Source organism: Dermochelys coriacea, chromosome 11 (genome assembly GCF_009764565.3).
Source record: "Dermochelys coriacea isolate rDerCor1 chromosome 11, rDerCor1.pri.v4, whole genome shotgun sequence".
In the NCBI taxonomy this organism is placed as follows: domain Eukaryota; kingdom Metazoa; phylum Chordata; order Testudines; family Dermochelyidae; genus Dermochelys; species Dermochelys coriacea.
In genome coordinates this window covers 25123699-25148907 of record NC_050078.2, presented here as the reverse complement: position 1 = coordinate 25148907, position 25209 = coordinate 25123699, and the positions used below count along the sequence as shown (strand labels likewise).

Here is a 25209-nt window from a genome sequence, read left to right as displayed (position 1 = left end):
GGTCTCAAGTTGCAGTGGGGGAGGTTTAGGTTGATATTGGGAAAAACTTTTTCACTAGGAGGGTGGTGAAGCACTGGAATGGGTTCACCTAGGGAGGGTAGAATCTCCTTCCTTAGAGGTTTTTAAGGTCATGCTTGACAAAGCCCTGGCTGGGATGATTTAGTTGGGGATTGGTCCTGCTTTGAGCAGGGGGTTGGACTAGATGACCTCTTAAGGTCCCTTCCAACCCTAATATTCTATGATTCTATAACCCCCCTGTGTCCATAAATGAGCAAGCAAAAGTGATGGGAGTGGCAGGGAGGACCTGATTGGGCATCTCTTTCCTGATGGTGCTCTGCTGCCCCTATCTTTTGGGGAAGTCTTCTGTGGGCTGGCTCCCCTTTTATGAGAGCAATGAAGGACTTAGGCTAGTGCTGTAAGATCAAGAAAAAAAATCAACTTGCAGTAAACATGAAAAAGAAGAAAATCTGTTATGAGTTATCTCTATTGAACCTATAACACTGAACATCTACCAATGTGATATATGTCATCATGTGCCAGCAATGCCCCTCTGCCATGTACGTTGGCCAAACCAGATAGTCTCTATGCAAAAGAATTAATGGACAATCTCCCTGGACACTCAATAACAGGCTTAAAAGTGGCAATTTTTCAACAAAAAAACTTCAAAAACAGACTTCAACAAGAAACTGCAGAACTGGAATTAATTTACAAACTGGACACCACCAAATTAGGCTTGAATAAAGACTGGGAGTGGATGGGTCACTACAAAAAGTAATTTTACCTCTGCTGATACTCACACCTTCTTGTCAACTGTTGAGAATGGCCACTTCCATCTTAATTGAATTGGCCTTGTTAGCATTGACCCCCCACTTGGTAAGGCAACTCCCATCTTTTCATGGGCTGTAATATATATACTGCTTACTGTATTTTTCACTCCATGCATTTGATGAAGTGGGTTTTAGCCCACGAAAGTTTATGCCCAAATACATTTGTTAATCTCTAAGGTGCCACAAGGACTTCTTGTTGTTTTTGAATAAAGATGGTTTCTTTAAAATAAAAGCAAGTGTCAAAGTGATGACTTCACAATGTAAAACACATCTGCAGAGATCTATGGAGATGGGAACTAATGGGCAAATTTCATTCTGCCTATGGTCAATAAGCCTTCAGGGGAACTGCAGGAAAATGACATTGCCTGGCACTGGGGAGACAGATATCAACAGGCATTTGAGCAGTTAAAAGGACTGATCACATGTCCATCCGTTTTAAAATAGTACAGTTTTAAATAAGCCAGTTGTGCTTGTACAGGAAGGACAAGTACTTGCATGTATTGAGCTCCCTGGACAAGGTAGATAGTACAATATACTCAGAGTAAAAAAGGTGATGCTGCTAATTGTTAGTTGTCTTACCTTCCATCAGTTATATATGAGTGGGGAAAAATACATGTAAAACTGATCATGAATCACTTGAAAGTTTGTTTTTGAAAATTGATCTGGGTGCTGGTACAGTTAACAGTAAATGCTGCAATCTTCTCCCCAACCAACCTAACTCATGAACACCTTATTAAACTTTATACTGCAGGAAGTGAATTGGTAAGTTTGTTCAGATACTGGGTCTATTTTATTTGAAAAGGGTTCTAATATTGCCTTTGAATTCTACTGAGGGTGCAGTTGATAGCAGCTAGACATCTACCATTGCTGTTTAATTTGCTGGTACAGTCAGACAACTAGTACTGTAAACATACAACTGCATATGCCCACAGTTGTGTGCTTATCATTAACCGCAGGTGCAAAGCTGTGGATGCAAAATTAGAGGATGGGTCAAGGATCATTTAAAAATTTGGTCCACTGCAGTCTGAATGCCTTCAGTGCCTATCTCTCAGGAAGAGATTTGGTGTGTTTGCTTTTACAGTATGTCAATGTTATTCAATCAAATCACTCTCTAGGAGAGACCAAAAAATCTGCATGTAAAACAGAAGGTATTTTAAGGCTCCAGGACTGTATGTCTAATATTAACTTATGTGACTTAAATGAGCCAGTTCTATAGAGCTGAAAAGCTAGCAAATTGTCTTACTGTGTCCACTGTGCCTGAGAGTTTGGGTTTTTTTTCTTCTCAGATTTTCCATGTACTCTACAAGTACTTTTCAATTCTCCTAACGTATATGCTATGAAATTTCTTTATTATTAGACATCCCTGCTTTTAAACAAACTTTATGTAAAGAAAATGCTGTCCTTTCCACCTAACAAAATAAGTGTTCAACTGCTCAACTCCCTTAACACATCTTTTGAAGATAGTATTAGACATAGAATATGAACCCATCAATATACTTCATGCAGTAGCTGTAGTATTACAGAAAGGCCATTGACCCGTATGCGGTATTAATCCTAGATTTCTGAAAAAGTCAATAACCTATCTGTATTCAGCTAAACCAGAACTCCTATGATAGGCCAGACAATACAACTCAATGACTGCTTCCTTATAACAATAAACATTACAATCTTACATTAGTTGTATATCAAATAATCTGACTAACCACAAACCAAAAAGTCCAGAAGAGTTTATAATTACAGCAGTTAATAATGAGTTATTTCTGGATAGTGGTCTTTTGGATGTACAAACTAATCTAAGTTTTTCAGTAGTTAGGGAGGAAAGAGAGAGAGAGATTTTTTTCCCTTTTTTCCCCTTCTTTTTCTAAACTGTTTCATATCTAAACCTTTTGATAAATTTAAAAATGCAAACATTTTTCTGAAGACATGAAAATCTTTAACAGTAAATAAGGATATTGAAGATGAAATCAGCACATCCTATATTCTACTACCTAAGAGTGCTGTAAATTTGATTTGGGTGAAATTTGAAATTTTTCAGTCAAAACTTTTTGGGGACAAAAAATCCAAATTCAAGAACACCAATCACTTTGCAAATGTGTGTTGGTTTGGCCAAATTTTTCAATCTCCCCCCACCTCCCAAAAAAAATCTGTAAGTCAAAATGTCTCCCTTTGACATTTAAAAATGTAACATTTTGATGTTTTTGTTTAAATGTATTAAAAAATTCAGAAACATGCAAACAAGTCAAAATCAAAACAAAGCATTTCATTCAACCCAAGCAATGATTTTTGCTTTTCAATTTGCCAAAACCTTTGGAAAAATTTCATTTTCAGTTTGACCAAGCTGTTTTTTTTACTTTCCAAAATTTGCCACAAACTGAAAAATGGGTTATTTTCCCAGCTATACTGTAAGTATAGCAGATGGAGAGGAAGGATGGTCCATTGGGTTGGGCCCTAGCCTGGAACCTGGGAAATCTAGGTTTCCTGCTCTGCCACATATTTTCTGCATGACCTTGGGCAAGTCACTTAGCCTGTAAAACAGGCATAATAGCACTTCCCTACCTTACAGATTTGTGAGCATAAGTGGATTAAAGATTGTGAGATACTCAACTATTAAGGTGATGGAATGCTATATAAGTACCTAAGAGAGATGATAACACTAAGTTACGTAGTTTGCTTTTGATTCATAGAGTTCATAATTCCTTTTTTATGTTAAGGATCATCATGTGTCTGCATTGCTAGAATAATAGACCAGTGAAAAAAGACATGTAACAATCTCTATGTTGTGCAATATACATGGTATGATGTATAAAGCAAGAGTATGGCTTGTCTTTCACGATCCCCTGCCATCTCTTTCATTTGTTTTTCTTCCTTATCTTTTTCACACCTCACTTCCTCCTTCACCACTTTCCCATGTTCCTTTTTTCTCATTCTATCCTCTCTTTTTTCTTCTCTTTTTCTCCTAGTCTTTTGCTCTCTTCCATTTTGTTGCTCTCCCTCCTCCCTTATTATTTCTTCTTCCTCACATTATTTTTCTATTAACTCCTCTATAATCCGTTCCTTGCCAGGTTTAACAGTCCATGATTTCAAATGGAAAATCTGCCACCAGAGCCCCCTCCTCCACTAACATTAATGGCTGCTCTAGAAAGCCTGCCCTGCCCTCCATCATCTAATTTCAGACACTGAGGGGGCAGATAAAACAGACGGTTGGCACAGGGGAGGATGATTCACTGCTTGAAATCATGGTGCAACATTTCTGAAATTGGTGAGAGAAAGAGAGGCCTGACATTTGACAGAGCCATATAAAAACTGCATGATCCAGACAAAGTTCAGTTTAATCAACTTGACTGTTATTTTCCAGATGCATTGATCAGATGATTATAACTTTAAGATTATGTTGAGAATATACTTTTTCCCAACACACCGCAATCATTTTAAGTAATATTCTATCTCATAGGTTTCAGAGTAGCAGCCGTGTTAGTCTGTATTCGCAAAAAGAAAAGGAGTACTTGTGGCACCTTAGAGACTAACAAATTTATTAGAGCATAAGCTTTCGTGAGCTACAGCTCACTTCATCGGATGCATTCGATGAAGTGAGCTGTAGCTCACGAAAGCTTATGCTCTAATAAATTTGTTAGTCTCTAAGGTGCCACAAGTACTCCTTTTCTTTTTATTCTATCTCATGACGCCATGGTTGGAGCGATGCTGTAAATTGAGCATGCTCCACTTATTTCATCCTAGTGTTTTGTTTTTTTTCTTTTTTTGAGTTGGTTCAATCCTCTTCTCAGTCAGTGAGGGGTATAGATTTTCATTTATCAAATTAATAAACCTGTTTGCCCCTTGCTTCTCTGCCTGATTTCTCCATTAATTTTGTGGTTAAAATTGCTAGCGCTTTAGAGCAAACAACTAGAAAATTGCAAAGGCTAAACTCTACAAAATGTACCTTATCCAACAGAAGCATTTGTATAAGATACCATGGTCATGGTAACTTGTGAACATAAAGATAGAATGACCCAAAATTAATTATGATAATATTGTTAGAAGAAAAAACGCAAAAGAAATAAATTTCTTCTTATACTCTCTTGCAGTATTTTTGGCAATTCTGGACACATCAAGACCCAGGAAACATGGCAAGGTATCAAAGTGAAAAATACTTCTTATGCAAAAACAGCAAGGAGTCCGGTGGCACCTTAAAGACTAACAGATGCATCATGCATCTGAAGAAGTGGGTTTTTACCCACGAAATATTATGCTCAAATAAATCTGTTAGTCTTTAAGGTGCCACCGGACTCCTTGTTGTTTTTGTGGATACAGACTAACACGGCTACCCCCTGATACTTCTTATGCAGTAAATGTAAGACTATGCAGATTCTTTGGATAATGGCTTACATTTTCAAAAGGGATTTATGCACATAGGAGCCTAAGTCTCATAGGCAATGGAATTTATGTTCCTAAGCCACTTTAGGCATTTTTGAAAATTTTACCTGTTGTCTCAAGTTGTACTTGAACTGGAACCAAAGCTTTTTGTAGGTGTATATTTCTGATCTTTTTTCCCCAAAAAATATTTGTCAGCTTCATACCCTGTCATGTTTCCTGATTCTAGATCTAACCAGAATTTACAAAAATACTGCAAGAGGCTACTCCTGTAATATTTCCAACCTGACAGAAAGTAAGATATTCTTACAATCTCATCTTGCATAAAATACCTTTTTTTCTTGAAAGAATTCTAGCCCATTTTTACAGTTACAGGAATTTTCGGTTGATAGTTCAAATGATCTTTAGATATGCATCTAAACTCTAACGTTTTACGTACCTTTTGGAAGTGAACTTCCGAATCTTTTCCCATAACTACTTAAAATTAAAATATACTCATGTTTAATTACTGATTTAATCAAAAAGATTGCTACTTGGTCTTTCTAAGTATGGGACCCCAGTAATCCCAGCTATAAACTTATTTGAACTTTGATGGGGAGAGGATGACACTGACTGTAAAGGCTTAACCAACAGCTTTGATTCAAATATTCCAGACTTGTGGGAAGGGGTTCAAAATCCAGATTTGGATCCAGATTTTCTAATTTTGAGGACCATTTCTAAGTATTCCAAATGGGGTTAATTCCTGGAGATCTACAAACATGCAGTCTAGACTTGTGATAGATGAACATCAGAGGCTTTAGAGGTTTAGTTTAGACAAGTCCCTTGTAATTTAGATGTTTCTCCAAACTTTCTGATTTCCTTGTTCTGCAGAACAGGGTGGGAAACCTTATCTGCCAGGAAACACAGTAATGTGAAAATGAAAAACATTTTGTAAGGGGATAGATGAGGTTCCCGCCACATGGGGAGCATTAGCCGTAATGGGAGGAGCTTGGAGGGAGCAGACTCCTTCCACAAAGCAGCCACCACCAGCCTGGATGGGAGCCAGAGGCCTTCCCTTCACTTTTCCATAAGAACAACAACAATAGCAGCCCGGATAGTTTGAAGGGAGCAATTTGTGAAAATACCCAGGGTCTCTGCTTCCTTTCCTCAGCCAGCACTAATTGAAATCAACAAGAGCTGCAGGTTCCCCAGCAATTCTGAAATCAGCTGAAATTTACTTAGGTGCCTAAATATGGATTTAGAAGTCACTTTATGCAGCCAAGTTAGCAAATGCTGGTCTTAATGTCCTTCTGAAAGACTTTTGAGGGGTTGTTTTGGAAATACATGAGTCTCTTACTTTCACCAGGCAAGTGAGGAGATTATCAATATATTCAGTCACCCTAAATTAATTTCTATACTTAAGGTGAATGCATTTTAAAATAACAATTTAGAAATAAGTTTAAAAAAAAATGTAACCCTATTTTTCTGCCAAGATCCTTGATCCTGCATGAGGCTAAGTGCTTCTTTCTAGGTACTGTTGCTGGGATTTTGAAAGGAGCTTAAGGGAGTTAGGTGCCCAGATCCCATTGAAAATGACACTAAATGTCTTCAGCTTTTATTGGATGAAATACTGGCTCCTTTGAAGGCAGTGGGAGTTTTGCCTTTGACTTCACTGGGACCAGGATTACACCCATCAACCTCAGATTCCTCAGCCTATTGCAGGAGGTTGTTTCCTTTTGGCTTAACTCTTTTTGGCTTTTAAATGTATGTAGGATGAAAGCAATTTAAGCTGTAATATTGTAATAACAAAACCCAGAATTCCTCATTATTATAGTGTAATTGACAGGAAGGACTGAAATGTAAAAAGGAAAATATTGGCCATCATGCATTTAATTTTTTTTTATATGATGCTGATCCAAAGTCACCAAAATAAGTCATACTGTTTAAAGAAGTATATGTAACATTTTTCTTATGTCCTTATTTTAATGTGTAGGCTCCTAAAATCAAGCTGCTTCACAATTTATAGAAAAGCTACAGTACTGAATGTGTTTGTCCTTTCCCACCGATTTGAAACTTCAAAAGCTAGATAGCGCTTTACATGAAACACAACGTAATGATTTTATCTCACAATGGATTCTGGGAATCTTTCCGATCTGATGCTGCTGAATATGACAAATGAAAGGAGTTTCTGTATTCCCAGCCATAGCCATTTAAAATGTGGTACTGAATAAACACTCCCATTCCACTGTCACTGGAAAAAACAGTAGGGGGGGCATCATTACTTTGTGAGAGGAGGATTTTCTTTATTAATACAATCACGTTTGGCAACATTTAGTTCAGAAGTGTGTTGTGCTGCTCTCTAGAAATTGCTGCAGTGACACATTTTGCTAAAAAAAAAAGACTGTTTCCCAGAATACTGCTTTTGCATTCATTTCATGAAGATCAAGGAGTAGATGTGGTGTCATTATGGATAAAGAATTAATTGTTAGTATAAGTTTTGTGGCAGTTCAGGCCTTTGGGAACTTAAAGGACGCTGTCAGGATGACATCATTATTAAATGTTTCTTCCTGTGGAAGTAAGACAGGTAGAGAACATGCGTCTCTTGCGCACACACACCGTTTTCTTATAGGATACTTTGAGCTTCTCATGAAATGCAATATAGGAAAAAGCATTATGAGTAGCAGGAGGACTGCTGGGTTGACTTAGGTCAGCAGCAGAGCCTGGAGTACAAGTATCTTGACTCGTGGTTCATTTTGCTAAACCAGTGCATGGCACCCATTAATGATACAGAGATAGCAAACGGATGCTGAATCTAGGAGCCTCCAACACTGAAGCCAAAGGTATCAATTAGCCTTGTTTCAGAGTAGCAGCCGTGTTAGTCTGTATTTGCAAAAAGAAAAGGAGTACTTGTGGCACCTTAGAGACTAACAAATTTATTTGAGCACAAGCTTTCGTGAGCTACAGCTCACTTCATCCAATGAAGTGAGCTGTAGCTCACGAAATCTTATGCTCAAATAAATTTGTTAGTCTCTAAGGTGCCACGAGTACTCCTTTTCAATTAGCCTTAGCAACCATACACTATGTAAAGCTTCAAATATGAGTGCAAGTTGGGTGAGATTTATGGTCCTAATAAAGTAATACTATGGTGCAGTTTTAGAGATAAGTAAGCAGGCGAATACCTACAAGAGGCTTTGAAGGGGTATTAGAAGAGTTTGTGGAGTTTTTGCATCACAAAATGTTTAAGTAGCTAAAGTAATAACAAGTCAGCAGTAGTAAGTTCATGAACATGTCTTCTAGCCAAATACAAATCTGGAAAAGATATGCAATGTTTCAGCAGATATGATTCTGCTTTTCCTATCTCTTTAATTTACCTGTGTTTTTTTTCTCTCTATACTCCAAGTATACCTAACAGATACTTATAAACAAGAGAAATAAGGCTTAATTCTCTCCCTTGCACTGGTGTAAATCAAGAGTAATACCTATGGAATCATTGTAGTTACTTTGCTGTAAAACTAGTGTAAGTGAGAGGAAGTTCAGGTTCATAGTCTCATGGGCACAAATAAATATATCCTAAGTAAAAGTGTTGAATGTCTTAGGAGGTATATGTCTTGGATAGGCACACTTTTACAGTGATAATAGCAGTATTTTCTATTTACATACTGACTTCAACCTAAACCAAAAAAATTCAGAATGTAAGGATCAGACACTTGCCACCAAAATGCAGCCACCTCTGGGATGGAATGTATTCAGTGTTTAACAATTAACTGCAACATTAAGTAACAATTAAATTTAGGAAAGGCCATGAAGAATATGGCTAAGCTCCAGTTATCTGAATGAGAATATCCAAAACCTTGAATTAGTTAGAGTTTCAGAACAAATGAATCGTGGTTCCTACATGAATTTTGGATTTGGACAGAAGTTAAGTTTGATAAGCAAGATTTAGCAGCATCCAGTTGAAAATGCAAGGGGAAATTAAATGGGCAGAATGCAGGAAATGGGCATTAATGCCCGTTTGGGCAAAAACTGGCCATAGGATTGAGCCTTAATTTAACAACTCTTCCAAAAGATGGCACCATACATGTTCACTACTGACTCAGAGAACAAATCATCAATACCACATCTCTAAGCACAAACTAGGTTTTCCTTAAAGGTCTCCCATTCAAGAACTGATCTGGCCTGACATCAGTTAGCTTGTGAGAGCAGGATTGTAGCCTTTTCTGTTATGGCTGCAGGTGAGTTTCCCTTTTTCCTGAGCTTACTAGATGTAAAGCTTTCAGGTCAGAAGTTTTTCCCCAAAAAGCTTACAGGAGAGTTTTTCATCAAAGTTCAGACTTCTGGTGACTACATCAGCTGTATGATCGGCCAAGTTATCCACAAAAATCTGAATGGAAAACAGATCAAAGCTGTAGCAGCACAATACAACCAGCCCACACCACATTATTATTTAGGTGTGGGTATTATTTTTAAAATTCCCATTCAAATTCAGTTCCCTTTAGATTTGTTTGCTCTACTCATTGTGGAAAAATGAGCTGCTAATTTGCTTATAAATAAGCTAAGAATGCTGGGTTTTCCATATTGAGTTCAGAAATCTATATTCTACCTCCCTTTGCCCAGGAAGGATACAGTAGTTAGCTCTAAATGTACTTCCCCCACAATGTGGTCAATGAATCAGCAAGTGTTACAGGAGTTCAGGGTGAAATGTCAGGTGCTATTTCAACATTCTTTCACAACTATTAGGGTGGATCATGACCAAGGGACCTGATAGGGTTACTGGAACTCAGAAGTACTGAGGCAGGCAGCAGGGTTAACACCCTGCGCTTTCATGATATCTGAACGTGGAAGGTAGTCACAGAGACATGCTTCCTATTTTTGGCAATATGCTGTCCAACCACAAACTGCTTAATAAATAAGCCCTGTCTGGAAAATATTATTCACTGAAATCATGTCTGAATTGCACAAAGTTAAATTTTGCAATTAGGAAAAGCATCTGTCTTAGGGAGAGTTGCTTGTTTTTTGCTTTGGTTTTTTTGTGTTTGATTTTTTTGTCAGGACACTCACTATAGTGTCTGCCTGAAAAGAGATTTATTTGCAAAACTTTGTAATGCGAATATTGAAATGAGTGATCATTACAAAGAAATGGCATGCCTTTCAAATGAACGGTATAAATAGGTTTGTAACTTTCTTCTGTCTTTGGTAAATTACCCAAGTGAAGCCAAATCACATTCCTAAAGAGAGTCCCCTGGCATCCTTCAATAAACAGATTTTGCCCTGTGTATAAAATGTTTAGCTCACTGTTTTATGAAGTAAAGGTCATCTGAACATAGATGTTGCAATAAAGAGCTGCCTGAAAGTGTTTCCACTGAGCGTAAATAGGAACAATATTGCCTTGAAAACTGTATTAATTGATTAAATCCCAACAAACTAATTTTAATTAGCAATACTAGGATAACTTTACTAGTCCTTTGTATGAATCCAAAAATTTATTTACAATGCACATAGAGTCCCAGATATTTATTTCTGAAAATATTAAAGGTATTAGAGAGAAAATATTTTAAAACTCTTCTTTTTTGACGTAGGTTTCTGCTGAAATCTAATCATTCTTGGCTCATAGATAAAGGAAGAACCACTTCTTTCATTGCTGCTGGTCCTTAACTTTTACACATTTACCCTCAAACTCTCCCATATCTGGCAGCGGTCTCATGGCTTTTAGCTTATAGCCCACTGTACATGTTAAAGGCACTTGTGTTTTTGCAATTCTTATTTTAGGGAAGCTTGTAGCAAATTTCTGGAGGGTTATGAGCACCCCCTTCTCCTCTCCCCCCCCCCCGGGTATTTATACATCATATATATATATATATTGAGTAGGGTCAAGCTTCATTGTAGCAAATTATCTACCACAGTGATATTTCCCCAGCACATTTAACATCCTTTCATATCTTATTGTAGAGTACAGGTTGTATGCTTTGTAGCCTTCCTTAGTACAGCATTTCTTATTTCCATTTTTGTGTTGAAAATAAGTAACTAAAGACAGATTTTTGAGTGGTTTTGGCTGTTTGAAAACTCCTAACTGATCTTTAAAAAGTTGATATTTATTTTCTTATTTAAAAAAGGATAGGAGCCATCCCAAGAAGATAGAATTTTGGATCAAGGTTTGAGTTTGGGGTTAAAGTTTAGGTTAAAAGTTCTAATGAACTACATTGTGAAAAGATGACACCTCTGTCCTGATATTGTGACACATACTGCAGTCAACTGCCCCCCAGCAGAGCCCTTCTAATGCATGATTACCTGGGTAGCAGGAGTGGTGGGCTCTGTGTATGAAGCTAGGCTTCTTTTTCCTGTAATAAAGACTTGAGAACTTAGGACTCATGTTACAGGACTCTTTTTTTTTTTTGGTCTGACTGCTTTTTCCTGCTGCTGGCCTGTTCTGACCACTTGTATTTTGGGAATGGAGTCTCCAACCATGGGCTCTGCCGGGCTGGTACCATAACATCAACATAGGCTGTGTGAGGAAATGTATGTACTGTTTCGTTAAATCTGCTGTTGGAGGTCAGGGAAAGGCTTAGGTAGAAGCTCTGTAGTGAAGCAGAATGAATGAGAGAGAGAGAGAGAGACAGTCACACACAGAGTAACTTCCGGAATGATATTATTTTCCTTATTCTAATAAAGTTGCTTCAGTTTTAGGAGAAGGCAAATCTATGGCTTATTGGCTTTGTCACATGACAGGTGGACATCCTTCTGTTGTCATTATTCTATCCAGAACTTTCTCACTGATGCTATGCTGTATCCAGAATTCTGGATCTAGATACTTACAAGTACATGTTGTAGATTGTCTAAACTCTTTAGGGAATCTGTGTTACTAGCATTAGAAAGAAAGTCCCAGAATAGGTTTCTATCAGTATTTTGAGATATTTGAAAGAAGAAGAAGAAAGGGGGGGAACCCCACCTCTCAACACCTTGTTAATTCCCCTCTTCTGTGATGTATGCAGTGGGAGTTGCGCTACCTACTGTGAAGACACTTGGAAGTGGTTGCAAGACAAGAAGCAAAGACAAAATATTCTCCACCCCATGCCCGAATACATCTGACTGCCATTCTGACTGTGATGGAGTAGTGGCCAATTCATTATGTGAGCTAGATGGAGAAAATATTCTGATTAACTGGAAAGACCCCACTTATTTACGTGTTACATATTTTGGACACAGACAGCCAAGTGCGTTTAAATTAGACTCTGTAATAGGTGATGATTATGCAATATGGACTTGGAGCTTAGTATGAGAACATTAAATTTATTACAGTACCCTCTGAGCTATATCTAGATTGCCAAATAGGCTAATCTACTAATCCACTTTGCCACTAGCTGCTCTTAAAACAAACCCAACTTTCGGATATCCTCCATTCGCAATTATAATCAAATGACAAGACGTGATACAAGGAAGGAAGCAATGTGTGAGGAATAGAACAAAGCCACTTATTAAGCCCCTGAAGGAACTATTTAAAACATTTTCATATACAAAAAAAAAATCCCCTGAATTCCATTGCAGGAACAGCATGTTAGCTGTGGTAAAGATATAAAATGAATGAAATTGTAAAGAATTAGTTTGATATCTGAGGTGGGAATAAATCTCTTTAAAGGGGTTACCCCATTGAAGAGCCAGTCAAGCTGGTTCCAAGGCCCAGTATCAGGGTTGGGGGATGTCTCCACAGGGTTCAAAAAGGTTCCTCAAACCAAGCGGCTTTCAAGGGGGGGGAGTAAGTGAGAGGGGGTTCCAAGCTGTGAATAAAAAATATTTAGGTGATGAATCCAAGCACATCTGGGAGATAAAATTATTTTGGGGCAGGTATATTAAAGGTGGAGAGGATTACAGCCCCCCAAATGGCTACGGGTTTGAAGAGGGGTGTTGGCCACAATGCTTGCTATGTGGGCATTGAGAGGTTGTGTAGTTTAGTGCATAGGGCAGTAGACTGGGACTCAGGAGAACTTGCTTCTACTCTTACCCCAACTACTGACCTGCTGTGTGTTCTTGGTCAAGTCACTTCACCTATCTGTCTCTCTGTTCTCCTTCCCACTCTTGTCTGTCATGTCTATTTAAGCTGTGAGCTCTTTGGGTCCTGATATTGGTTGTGGCCTGTAGGAACTAATGCAAATAAATGAAAATCAGATTCCCCCCTCCCATTGAAACAGCCAAACCACCTGCAGCAGGGCACATTCACTGCCTAAGATTCCCTTCTGGGGCCTGGTCTGTTACCATAAAAATAACACTCAAAACCTAGCCTTCTTCAACAGGCTCAGTTAGTCCTTTTGGTTTTTAACAGGCTTCAGCATCCATATAGCCTTCTCACTAGACTGAAAAAGCCATCCAGTCCTTTCCCAGGGCTTCACCTTCCTTATAGCTTTCTCTTTTAGGGCTTCACAGTTCTTTGCAGCCTTCCCAGCTGGGATTCCTCTACCAGCAGGCTTTTGGAGAATTCTCTCTTTAGCCATCTGCCTGGGAGTTCTTGCTGGAATCTCCTAACCTCTCACCCTCAAGCCTCACTGGCTAAGTTAACTTCTCGGCTTACTTTATATATGGTGGCTAGTCATGTAACTGCCACCTAACGCCTACAGGACTATAAGTTCCCCAGATCCCTCAGGAAACTAAAGAAGCTAGAAGTCAGGGTTGACATAAGGGTGGGACTTTGAACAGGGTTGACTGGTCCCGAGCCCCCACTACTCTTAATGTGAACAGGCCATTGCATTACACCACTGTTAAATTATAGGTCGAAGATACAGTATACAGGAAATATCATATAAGATAACCAAAAAAAGTATTATAGAATCCCCCTTTTTCCTTTGTCTTCTTGTTCATATTCTCCATTTTTCCTCCTATATCTTCCTAGGTCTTCTCTTCGGCCTTTCTCAGTGTCTGTGTTTTCCCCCAATGAATATTTTTATAACTTTACTTCATTGTTATGCTTGTATATTATTAAAATTCATTTTCTTCCAGATGTTTTTCTCTTCTGATTTGGCTTTGATCCCTCTAGCTAGCTGAGGACCAGTTCTATTAGCTGCTGCATTGAATCTTATCCTCTGAGACCCAATCAGCATCCCGTTGTCAGCATGTGAAAATTCATACCTCCCACTCAGGTTCACATCCTGCCCCCTCAAACTTCTGGTTCACCCTTCTTTGTCAGCTTCCTCTAGACAAAGGATACTAAGTGGCAAACATTCAGCTACTTGCATACACATTTTAAAAAGTGGCCTCAAATTTTCAGTTCCTCAGTGTATAAGTGCCCATTTTCACACATTTACATTACTAGGAGTCACCAGGTGGTCTAATCCAGGTGGTGGTGCTGGTGGTGATGGGAGGCAGTATTGCCTAGTGGATAGAGCAGTAGATTTTTCACTCTATTCATGGGTCTGCTACTGGCCTTCTGTGCTTTCATTTCCCCCCGCTCTAAAATGGGGATAACTATGCTTATCTCCTGTGTAAAGTGCTTGGGGTTCTACTGTTAGAAAAGTGCTATATAGTCAGTTAACTCCACCTACACATTTTTTAACTTCTTAAAGAGGCAGTTAGATTTTGGGGAAAATGCTCATTGTTTGCTGTGATACAGTACTTTTCAAAAGCTGAGCACATCACTAGTAGTATTTGCTCTGCTTTAAAATCTTTGCTGACTGATTTATTTTCTAAAGTGGATAAATGTTGCCTACAGGTTATAAAAGCAAAAAACCAAAACAATACATGGTATACAAACATTATACCTTGAAGGCCTGAATTTCACCGACTTCAGTTTGCATAGTGGTTACTTAGCACCTCTGAAAATTACACCTCAGATATGTAAAGTTATGGAGGCACCAAGAACTTGAAGTCGTTTTTAAAAGAATTAGGTCTTGATGCTTTACTGCTGGGATGTCTTCTGCACAGCTGCCAATTCTCTTCTATTCAGGTTCTTACACCATGCCCTTCACCATGGTATCTGAGTGAACAGGTTCTTGTCAGCATATGATTAGGAGATGATTGCCTTCAGTCTGGAAGTAAAACTGCAAACATGACCTCATATCAAAGGCTCTGATTATGCATTATTCTGCCAGCTCCTTACACTGTTTTGGTGATTATAAGGGGGTGTAAACTGCTCCCAGAGAATATTCAGTATGTGTATATGGTGGGGGAGAGAGGGGAAGTGAAATTCATCTTATTTTAAGGTACTTTAAATAGACTGTTTGCTCCCCTATGGGCTCCTGGCATAGGGACATGTCAGGGGCAGTCTGGAAGGCAGGAGGTGATGCCTCTGGAGCACAGTGTATGCTATCTGTTGTAGGCTAGCATAAAAGCTCTTAGTAGGTCATTACAAATTAGTGCAATTTAGAGCAGCCTGAAGAATGCACTGGATTGTGATGATGACCAAGTCCTGATCAGGAGGTTCAAAAATATCCTAAAGTTACCTTTGGCTCACCGACCCACTCCTTTTTCTTCACCCAGCACAGGACAGGAGAACAGAGAATATGGCCCAAAGTTTATTAAGAAATATATAATGCTATTTGAAAACCACTAACCAGCTTTTCCTTTCTGTATAACATTACAAAGGTATAAAAACCCTTTAACCACCCTTTAATGACCAGTTGGAGTTGGTGGCACTGAGCTATCCTTTGAGTCATCACTGCTTCCCAGATGGTCATTAATCTTCGGCAGATGACCCACACTTTGCTCATTACTGCTTAAATAAAGATGACATATTCTGGCTTTTTAACAATTTGTATCAAGCCTGCAATGTTATTTAACCACACATTTATGTATTCAGGTTTATAAAAGTATACAGCATGGCTAAAACTCTGCTCTGTTCTGCAGTTAACAACAAACAAACATGTATTGTATACAGAATATCATATACATAATTGTTTTGGAATCATTCCCATCTATCTATTGCATAATTACCTAATTAATACAATCTGTAATAATTAAAAATCCTTTGGAGAATTTGTAAAAACATTTCACTATGCATGTGCTGTAGATAATTTTTAGACTCAATGTTTCAGCTGTTAGCTTTTTTTTTTTTTTTAATTTGGCCTTCAAATTGCCAACCATCTTATTGCTGCTCTGCGGCCTAATCATTTACCAAATTTCATTTCTTAAATGGAAAGGATCAAAATTCTCTCCCCGAAATGTGCAGTTCCCAGTGAACAGCAGAATTAGGTGTAAACTATTTTTGCAATACAAAAGCACAAAATAGTCTTATGTCAACTGACTTTTAGCTTCTTTACAGGTGTATAATAGAGTTAACAAAACCAAACATCCTTATGAACTCATTTCCAAAAGGAAAGAAAGTAAGGTGCTCCTAGCTAGACCTTGTAAACTGAGTTTCAGCTCCATTTGTAATTTTGCAGATGAATTATAACTCTACCCACCTTTCAAATAGCCTCTTAATTATTTTTTAATTAATTTAGTTATTTACAAAAATTGCTGGAGCACTCATCACTGTGGCATCATATAAGCCTCTCTGTATGTTATATTACACAAATATAAAATGTGATGTCCCTGTTCTTACTCTACAGTCTGGCTATTTTTTTACTGTTTTTATTGTGGAAAGCCGCTATAAACCCAATATATTTGGGTATCTCAGCAATCCCATGCAGCATAGAGCCAGCCAGCTATCTCCTCTCCTGGCTTCAGCATAGATTCTGTGGCTGAGGAAAAGGAAAGGTAGCTAGAGAAGTGGTGGGCAACCTGCAGCCTGCGGGCCGTATGCGGCCTGTCAGGATAATCTGCTGGCAGGCCACCAGACAGTTTGTTTACATTTGCATGGCCGCCCGCCGCTCCCAGTGGCTGTGGTTCACTGTTCCCAGCCAATGGGAGCTGCGGGAATCAGCAGCCAGCATGTCCTTGCAGCCCACTACTGTTATAGACCCATCAATTACCATGCAGCACCGAGTTCTATGGTTACTGGATCATACACTTATCCTTTTTTCTTCCTTTTTAGCATGGTGCATTTGTGAGCTACGGGCAAAATTGTGTCAGAGAGACTTGGAAAGGAAGAGTTTAAGGTACAATGGCTTATGTGGAGATTGTATTGCGTCAATTATGTCTCATGGGAGCTTGAGCCATGCTGAAATGAAGGGGAATAATAACCAGAGCAGTGATGCCTGGTTGCCGGAGTGAGCACAGTAAGAGATTGCCTTTGTTACACCTTTGCAACTGTGTAGCTAGCTGTCCCCAGACCTGATCCCTGCTGGCTATCCAGGCCACTAGGCTGTCCAAACAAATCTTCTTTGGTCAGAGCTCCTAACCAAATTGTGGTTGCCCTTAGTGCTGAAGTAGAGTGTGTCCTCTCCCTTCTCTAGCGCACCATATGGGAGTGGCCATGATTTACTTTTTGGTGTTTATGGTGTATCAATATTCCAATCACAAACCATATCTCCATGACACCATCATGAAAATTCCCTGTGGGCTGTAACTAGAAAACAAGGCACCAAGATCACCCCTAAGATATGTGACTCCCCCAAGGAGAATGCTACTGCAGTGTTTTTCAAACTGTGGGTCATGACCCAGTAATGGGTCGCGGCATGTAAGGCCCTGGGTCACCTTGCTCTTGTCAGCACTACTGACTGGGATGTTAAAAGTCCCATTGACGGTGCTGCCCAGCTAAGGTAGGCTAGTCCCTACATGTTCCGACACCGCGCTGTGCCCCGGAAGTGGTCAGCAGCAGTTCCAGCTTCTAGGCAGAGAGACCACAGAGCTTCGCTCACTGCCCCCACCCTGAGCACTGGATCTGCACTCCCATTGGTCAGAAACAAGCCAATGGGAGCTGGGGGTGGGGGCGATACCTGTGGGCAAGAGTTGTGCAAAGCCGCTTGCGCGCCCCCAACTAGGAGCTGGACCTGTTGCTGGCTGCTTCCAGGGCGCAGCACAGTCCGTAGTTCCAGGACAGGTGGGAAGCCTGCCTCTGCACCCTGGCTGCGCTGCTGACCAGGAGCCGTCGGAGGTAAATCCATGCCCCAACCCTGTGCCCCAATCTCCTGTCCCAGTCCTGAGCCCCCCCCCCACAAACCCAGAGCCCCTCCTGCACCTCAAACCACTCATCCATGGCCTCACCCCAGAGTCTGCACCCTCAGCCCTAAACCTGACCCCCTCCTACTCCAACCTCCTACCCCAGCCCAGAGCCCCCTCCCACACCTTGAACTCCTCATTCTTAGCCCCAACCTGCAGCCCTCACCCCAGCACCCCAACCCTCTGCCCCAGCCCTGAGCCCCTCCCAAACCCCTCATTCCCAGATTTGTTGGGTCGCGGGCATCAACAATTTTCTTCAACTGGGTCCCCAGAAAAAAAGTTTGAAAACCACTGTGCTTCTGGATGAGAATCATAGTTCCACTGACCAACTTTATTTTCTTTTACACAACAGGTCAGAGTGATTCCTGTTCATTCTCTGCAAAAAGATTGATGGCTATCGATGCAAACTCAGACTTGTGTGCCAGGTAGGTTCAAACTAGTTACAGTGTTGTTTTCTTCACAGATAATATATATGTAGGGCATTAATTCCAGCAGCAGATCTCAAAGTTTTCAAGTAACATCTTGATTTTCATAATTTTTACAATGCTTCCTTTTTCTTTTAACCTCTGTTTCACAATTATTGGTTATCATATGACCTGCCTAAGGATATGCATTTTGCAAATCAAACCAGATTATTATTAGGCTTAGACTATTCAACATAAGAGAGGATGGGTAGAGGGGAACCTTTGCGCACACTTGCAATCCAGTTGTGATTTAATTTTAATGATCTCCCTTGCATATACAAAAAAGTACCCAAAGAGGAGTGGTTGATTTTCTTACTACTTTGAAGTAAGTCATAATGTGAATTTCGGTACAAAAAAGCAAGACTGTCCAAGGATGTGGAGAAAAGCGCTCAAACAGCCACCAACTTATCCTCTCTCCTGCTGTCAGGAGATACCTGAAGGTAAAGGCACCAACAAATTAGCATTTTTGGTACTTTAATATGCTTTCCTGAAAGGACCCTCTTCCAGAGAGTGCTTCTGGGAATGACAGCAACATGTTTGGGGTTACTCCAATCTCCTGGCAATGAAGTATGTTCAGCACCACCTGCCTTACTGTGGTGATTGATGGGAACCTCTGTTTCTTTATTATATTATTCCGGGAGATTCTGGCTTTTGATTACATAAAAAGAAAACTTGCCTTTCAGGTGCTTTTTGCTAGGCTGCCACAACTCAACTTATAACTTGTAACTTCTCCTTAACCTGGAGTCAGTTTTCAGGTGTCAAGTATCATTTTCATTAAGTCTTTTTGGTAGCAATAATATGGCTGTGACTAAAGATATTCCTAGTGCACTCTTGTTTTTATTTGCATGTGTCTTTGCAAACAGTTACGCTAATTAAAAATGAACAGCGGTCGTTTAAAATTATTTGTGACCTAGTGGTGTAAGATGATGTAGCATATCACTTGAAAAGCTACAGTATGTTTTGTGACATCATCATGACATGATGTAAAACATCATGTGACAGGTCCTGTTGCACACATGTCATTACACCTTGCATCAAGACATTGAAAATATATTTTGTCAGTTTGCTAATTGCTTTGCATTTCTGTCTGGTAATTCTCAGCCCCATTATCTTGGCAAAATGAAGTGGGAAGCATAAAGCAGTGCTCACACCCCTATGTCTAATATTGTTAGGTGATACCGCTGTCTCAGACAAAGCCCTGTCTGGGATGATTTAGTTGGGGATTGGTCCTGCTTTGAGCAGGGGGTTGGACTAGATGACCTCCTGAGGTCCCTTCCAACCCTGATATTCTAGGATTCTAGGATTCTATTCTATGATTCTTGCTGCTTGTAGCAAAGTAATGTTTCAGCCTACACACAACACAGGAACCTCATGATATTATTTAGATTGGTTACATCGATCACAGAATCATAGGACTGGAAGGGATCTTGAGAGGTCATCTAGTCCAGTCCCCTGCACTCATGGCAGGACTAAATATTATCTAGACCATTCCCTGATAGGTGTTTGCTTAACCTGCTCTTAAAAAATCTCCAATGGTGGGGGAGCTTGGGGCTTCTGCCTTGTGGCGGAGTAATGGGGCTAAAGGCTTCTGCCCAACAGAGCAGGATGACTCAGCTAAATTCCCTTTACAGGCTATCAAGGGCCACACAGGTGGGGAGAGGCACCGAGCCCCACCGGAGCAAGGAGCCCCTCCCTTGGCCCAGCTCAGGCGCACCGAGCTGCTGGGGCGAGAGAGGCCTGGGGGGAGTCATCTCTCCCCGCTGCAGCCCCGGGGCAGCCTGCATCCCAAACCCCTCATTCCCGGAAGATGAAGTCAAGGAGGTAGTGCAGCCAGGTGTCAGAGTAAGAAAAGGACAGAATCTGGAAAGAGCACGGGATCTAAGTGGGTTGAAGAATGGGTAGAGGAGAAGAGACCTTAAAAACCTGGATTAGTTAGAATAAGTTTTACATAGGCAGATCTGGGGTGAAATCCTGGCTCCATTGACGTCAACGGGAGTTTTGCTATTAACTTCAATCGGGCTGTGATTTCACCCTTGTACTTCTGGTGGGTTATCTCTTTCAAAATCATTTGATGTTTGCTGACCATTAATGCTGCACCACATATAAAACCTTAATTATAACTGATATACTGCTGCTTGGAAATTCAGCTGAACTCCCTGCACTAAGTTTGCTGCACAAATTTGTTTAATAATGTACCATGTTCTTGCACTTATTTCCTGCACCATTAAGGACCATATCCTACCCCGTTGGGTATTTGACATTGCTTCTGTGGGAGCAGGAACAGGGTCCATCTGCCTGCTACAAGTATTCTGTCTTGAGTTCCTTCACTATCATAGAAAATTTGAAGCACAGTACTAGGAGTTTTCATTTCTCTAAAACATACATCATGACAACCATTGGAAGTGTTTGTATAATGCGCAAAGCAGTAAAACATTCTGCTTATTCCTGGATTTCTCATTCTGTGTACAATAAAGTGTAGAAATTTCCCCCATTGCACTTTGAAAAGGATGAAACTTCAACATCCCTCACTATGATATATAGTTGTAATGAAAATCCTTCACATTTAAAGTTAGTCCAGATTATTACTGAATTATATAAATTAAAACAACCAGAGTGTTATATATGAATCAAATATAGCCCATAATTATCCAATGCCAGCATTAAGTTATTACTCACAATTTACAATTATAATCTCTCTTATATTGTCCTCTATTGTATGATTATTCCAAGGTAGTTCATGCTAAAATTAGTGGAATCGAAGTGTATATTTACAACTTTGTAAAAGAAGCAGAAACGTAAGTTGAATGCTGAACTGTTGAAGAATGGTACAGGAGTTAGAAAAATCAGGTGGGGAGGGAATCATAATTAATGTAGATGAAGAACAAATAAAGTTTGAGGAAACATGACTCATGTGTCTGTCAATTTATAACAGCACTTTGATAAGACAGTGCACTAAAAATTAATAGTCAGCTCTTACCAGTTCTAGTTCTTTCATAGTAAAACCTGAAACCATTTAAAACTGAGTTTGGGGTCTCAGAGTTTCATTAACATCTTTTTTGGACTTGCAAACTTTTCATCCAGACTTGAAGGAAGAACAGAAAGCTTTTTCTGGATAGATACATTTTTTTTAAGTTTGTGTTTTGTGGCTTTGCTTTACTTTCTTAATCAAATACTGTTGACACTAGTCCTTGAAAACACTTAGGAACATATAGGCAGGCAGTTTAAGAAACTCATCAGTTATTTCAACTTTTTCATACTGGTTTTGAATGAACCAGAAACTTTTGGAGAAACTCAAGTGGTATGATCTGCAGCTAATAAAAAAGCAATTAAAAGTGAAGTAAGGTATGAAGTAGGTAAATTTCAAGTATTTATAGCTTATGTATGTGTGTGCAGGTAGTATGAATCATACAGTTTTATTTCATACATAGTTGCATGCAGTTGTTTGTAAATTGCAAATGCTCAGGTGCCACAGTGTGACGTGCTTTAGAAATATCTAGGAAAGTAGATGGATATTTAAACCAGGCAATGAATGCCAGTGTCACAGAGGGATTTTATACTGGTCAGGTATTAAATTATATGCCTTTTATTAGAAAGAGATATGTATTACTTATTTATTATTATTATTATTACTATTATTATTACAAGGAAGTCCACATGGTAATTTTTAATGGTATGCAATGGTGCATTATTTAATTAAATACTGAATAGCTGGACAAGGAAAAGTTCACTGGGGCCACTTACAATATTTTTTTAATTTGCTCCTAAACTGTTTGTTAGTAAGATGCACCGAGTAGATCAGGTTTCATAAGTGTGCAACCAGTGACTCCATGCTTAAGGGGGAGGTGTGATCCATAGCAACACACAGCACCACAAGAATAGGGAATATATCTTCAGCCAGGTGCCCACCCTCAAATATATGCAGAAGCTAAAAGAGAAAGGCCTCCCTTAAGGAAAAATAAAATGATCCTACACCAATAGGACAGTCACATAATGTTTGCTATGCAGACATGTTAGAATTGCCAGGGAAGGAAAAAGAGAAACAAAAAGAATAAAGCCAGAGCTCACTATAACAAAAAAGGCTAGAAAGCAATACATAGCCAATTATTTAACCACAGCATCAGAGGTGAAAGTAGGCCGGTATGGCGTACTGGTAACAAAGTGGCTGCCGGTATGGTCCGGTACACAGCCAATGTTAAAGCGCTGCCACACCAGTGCTTTAAGGACCGTACAGGCAGGGTTGCTGATGGGGATTGGGGGGCAAAAGGGGCAGCTGCCCCCGGCCCAGTGATTTAAAATCGCTGCTGGAGCCCTAGGCAGCACAGGCTGGGCAGCGCTGAAGAGCTGGCTGGGGGAGTCTGGACCCAGCCCCTCCCGTTCTGCCTGAGGCTTTGCCCCTTCCGGGGGCCTAGAGCCACCCCCCACCTTGCCCAGGAGCCTGGCTGCCCTGCGTACCAGTAAGTCCTTTTAAGTTACTTTCACCCCTGCACAGCATCCAAGACAATTTAACCACAGCATTCAGACAGTACAGCTGGCAATATTAATTTAAAGGGGCACTATACTCCCCATTTAAGATCTAACACAGACTTCCAATACATTCACCCTGGAGGCTGCCTTTTATATATGAGAAGCTCGAATGATAGAGAGATTCACTGATTTGCTGCTGCTTATCAAAGGCACTGTTCTTTCTAGGATTAAGAAAAGGGGAAGGCCCAAAGCACTAAATGACCCTCTGATTGGCTGGATTTCCATCCGATAAAAGTAAGGTAAGAGTAGAAGCAGGGGTAGAGTTGGGTGACTATGGGTTGGAATTAGGTCCACTGAGAGGGCAGGTTGTCTTCAGTGGGGAGGAATAATTTGGACAGTTCCAATGTGAACAAAGTTTTGAATTCAGCTTGGCTCTCTAGGGTTTTTATTTTGCCTATTTTAGTTAGCCCATCCCTAAGTATTGCAGTGGTTTAAGCTGTTGTTTGATATACACAGTCATTACTTAGTTGGTAGACTTGCACAAACAGGAATTTACAGAAAATACTAGTGTGTCAGAATGAAAACTTTATTTGTGATGCTTAGGGTGGGGTTTTCAAAGACAGTCAATACTGGCGTAACTTTGCTCTTATGTTTTTAATCTCATTGTCAAAAACACAAAGAGAAGTCCTTTCCTTCCCCCTGTCCTCCTGAATCCTAGAAACAGAGAGACCAAAAAGAGCTGTAATGTAATGTGAAATGTAAGAAGACCTAGAATGAATGGACAGAAGCCATAATCCAAGATAAAATCCTTAATACAAGAAACTCAGATAAGTAGCATAGTTACTGCGCATGAAAAGTTTCATCCTTAAGAATCTACCCTTTTGAGGATTATTTAGTGACTAACAAGGAACCAATGTGAATAATAAAAGAAAACAGGATTAATATCATCAGCAGTTTTAAGCCATAGCAGAAGTCTTCCTGACATGATCTGAACTCACTGAAGGGAACCAATACTAACAAGAGGAAGATAAGCAGAAAAAAAAGCATTGCAGTAATCAAATCTGATTGTAATGAAAACATTAATAAGAATACCTAAATCCATTATAGAAAGAGAAAAATATCTTTTCAGGGGAAAAAAAACCTCTATTTTTAATGTGAAAAAGAAGAATTTGGACTGGCAGCAATATGCTTATCTACGGAAAGCCAGTGACCCCAGAATTGTTAAGATACCCCGGTTGCCAAGATAACTGAGTCGAGCTGGGTGAATACTGGAATTTTTTGGTTTATTGCTAATTTCAAAAAGTTGTTTTGAATTGGACTGAAAATGAAAATTTTCTAACTTTTGCAGAATCAAAATATTGAAAAAAAGTTTAATTTTAGTTTTGACCATTTGTAATGCTTTTGCATTTTAAAAAAATAAAATTAAGGTATTTTTAAACAAAGTAGTTTCAGACTGAAAAATCAAAATGTTTTGTTTCAAAAACATTGAAACAAAACAGTTTATTTTTTTCGGATTTGTTTGTTTGTTTCCAGATAAACAGTTTGGCAAAAGAGACACTAATTTGTGAACAGTTTTGATGTTGCCAAAATTGTATTTTTTTTTTGCTGAAAAAGTTTTGATGGTATATTTGCCCATGTCTATATATGAGTCATCATTAGCCAAACTAAGAAAGTTTGCATCTCCACAAAGCTGTCTGTACCAATCAGTGGCAATCTATTCTTGTTTGGCTTCTGTCAAGGCCTCATAAAAGCCATCCAAGTCTGGATTTCAAGACTAGAGTGTGATGGGAAAATTATGAGTAGATTATTTGTATAGCAAATGAGAACATAATTCATATTGCCTAACGATGACTCAGTAAGGGATGTAATACAGAGACATCCAGTGAAATGGTGCTAGAATAGAAGCCTGCAGAATAACACAATTTCAGCATGGGCAAATGTGCTATTAAAGAAACAAACTGAAATCTGTGAGGCAAATAGGACTGAAACCAAGCTGTTAATCCAGCACAGGACATTAGACAGTCCAATAAAATTGCATGGTTCACAGAGCTGAAGGCTGCTGTAATCTTTAATAACATGAGTACAGT

The 25209-nt window shown here is 39.5% G+C and overlaps 1 long non-coding RNA gene across 1 annotated transcript in view; it reads left to right on the top strand.

Annotated features, from left to right (window-relative positions):
• Positions 1–23417, top strand: part of LOC119863658 — a 47364-nt gene extending 23947 nt beyond the window's left edge. Inside the window, exons 2-4 of the long non-coding RNA XR_005295695.1 lie at positions 17128–17191; positions 18547–18619; positions 23348–23417. This is a non-coding gene — a long non-coding RNA (uncharacterized LOC119863658). The remainder of the gene's footprint in view (positions 1–17127; positions 17192–18546; positions 18620–23347) is intronic.
• The last annotated feature ends 1792 nt before the right edge of the window (positions 23418–25209 follow it).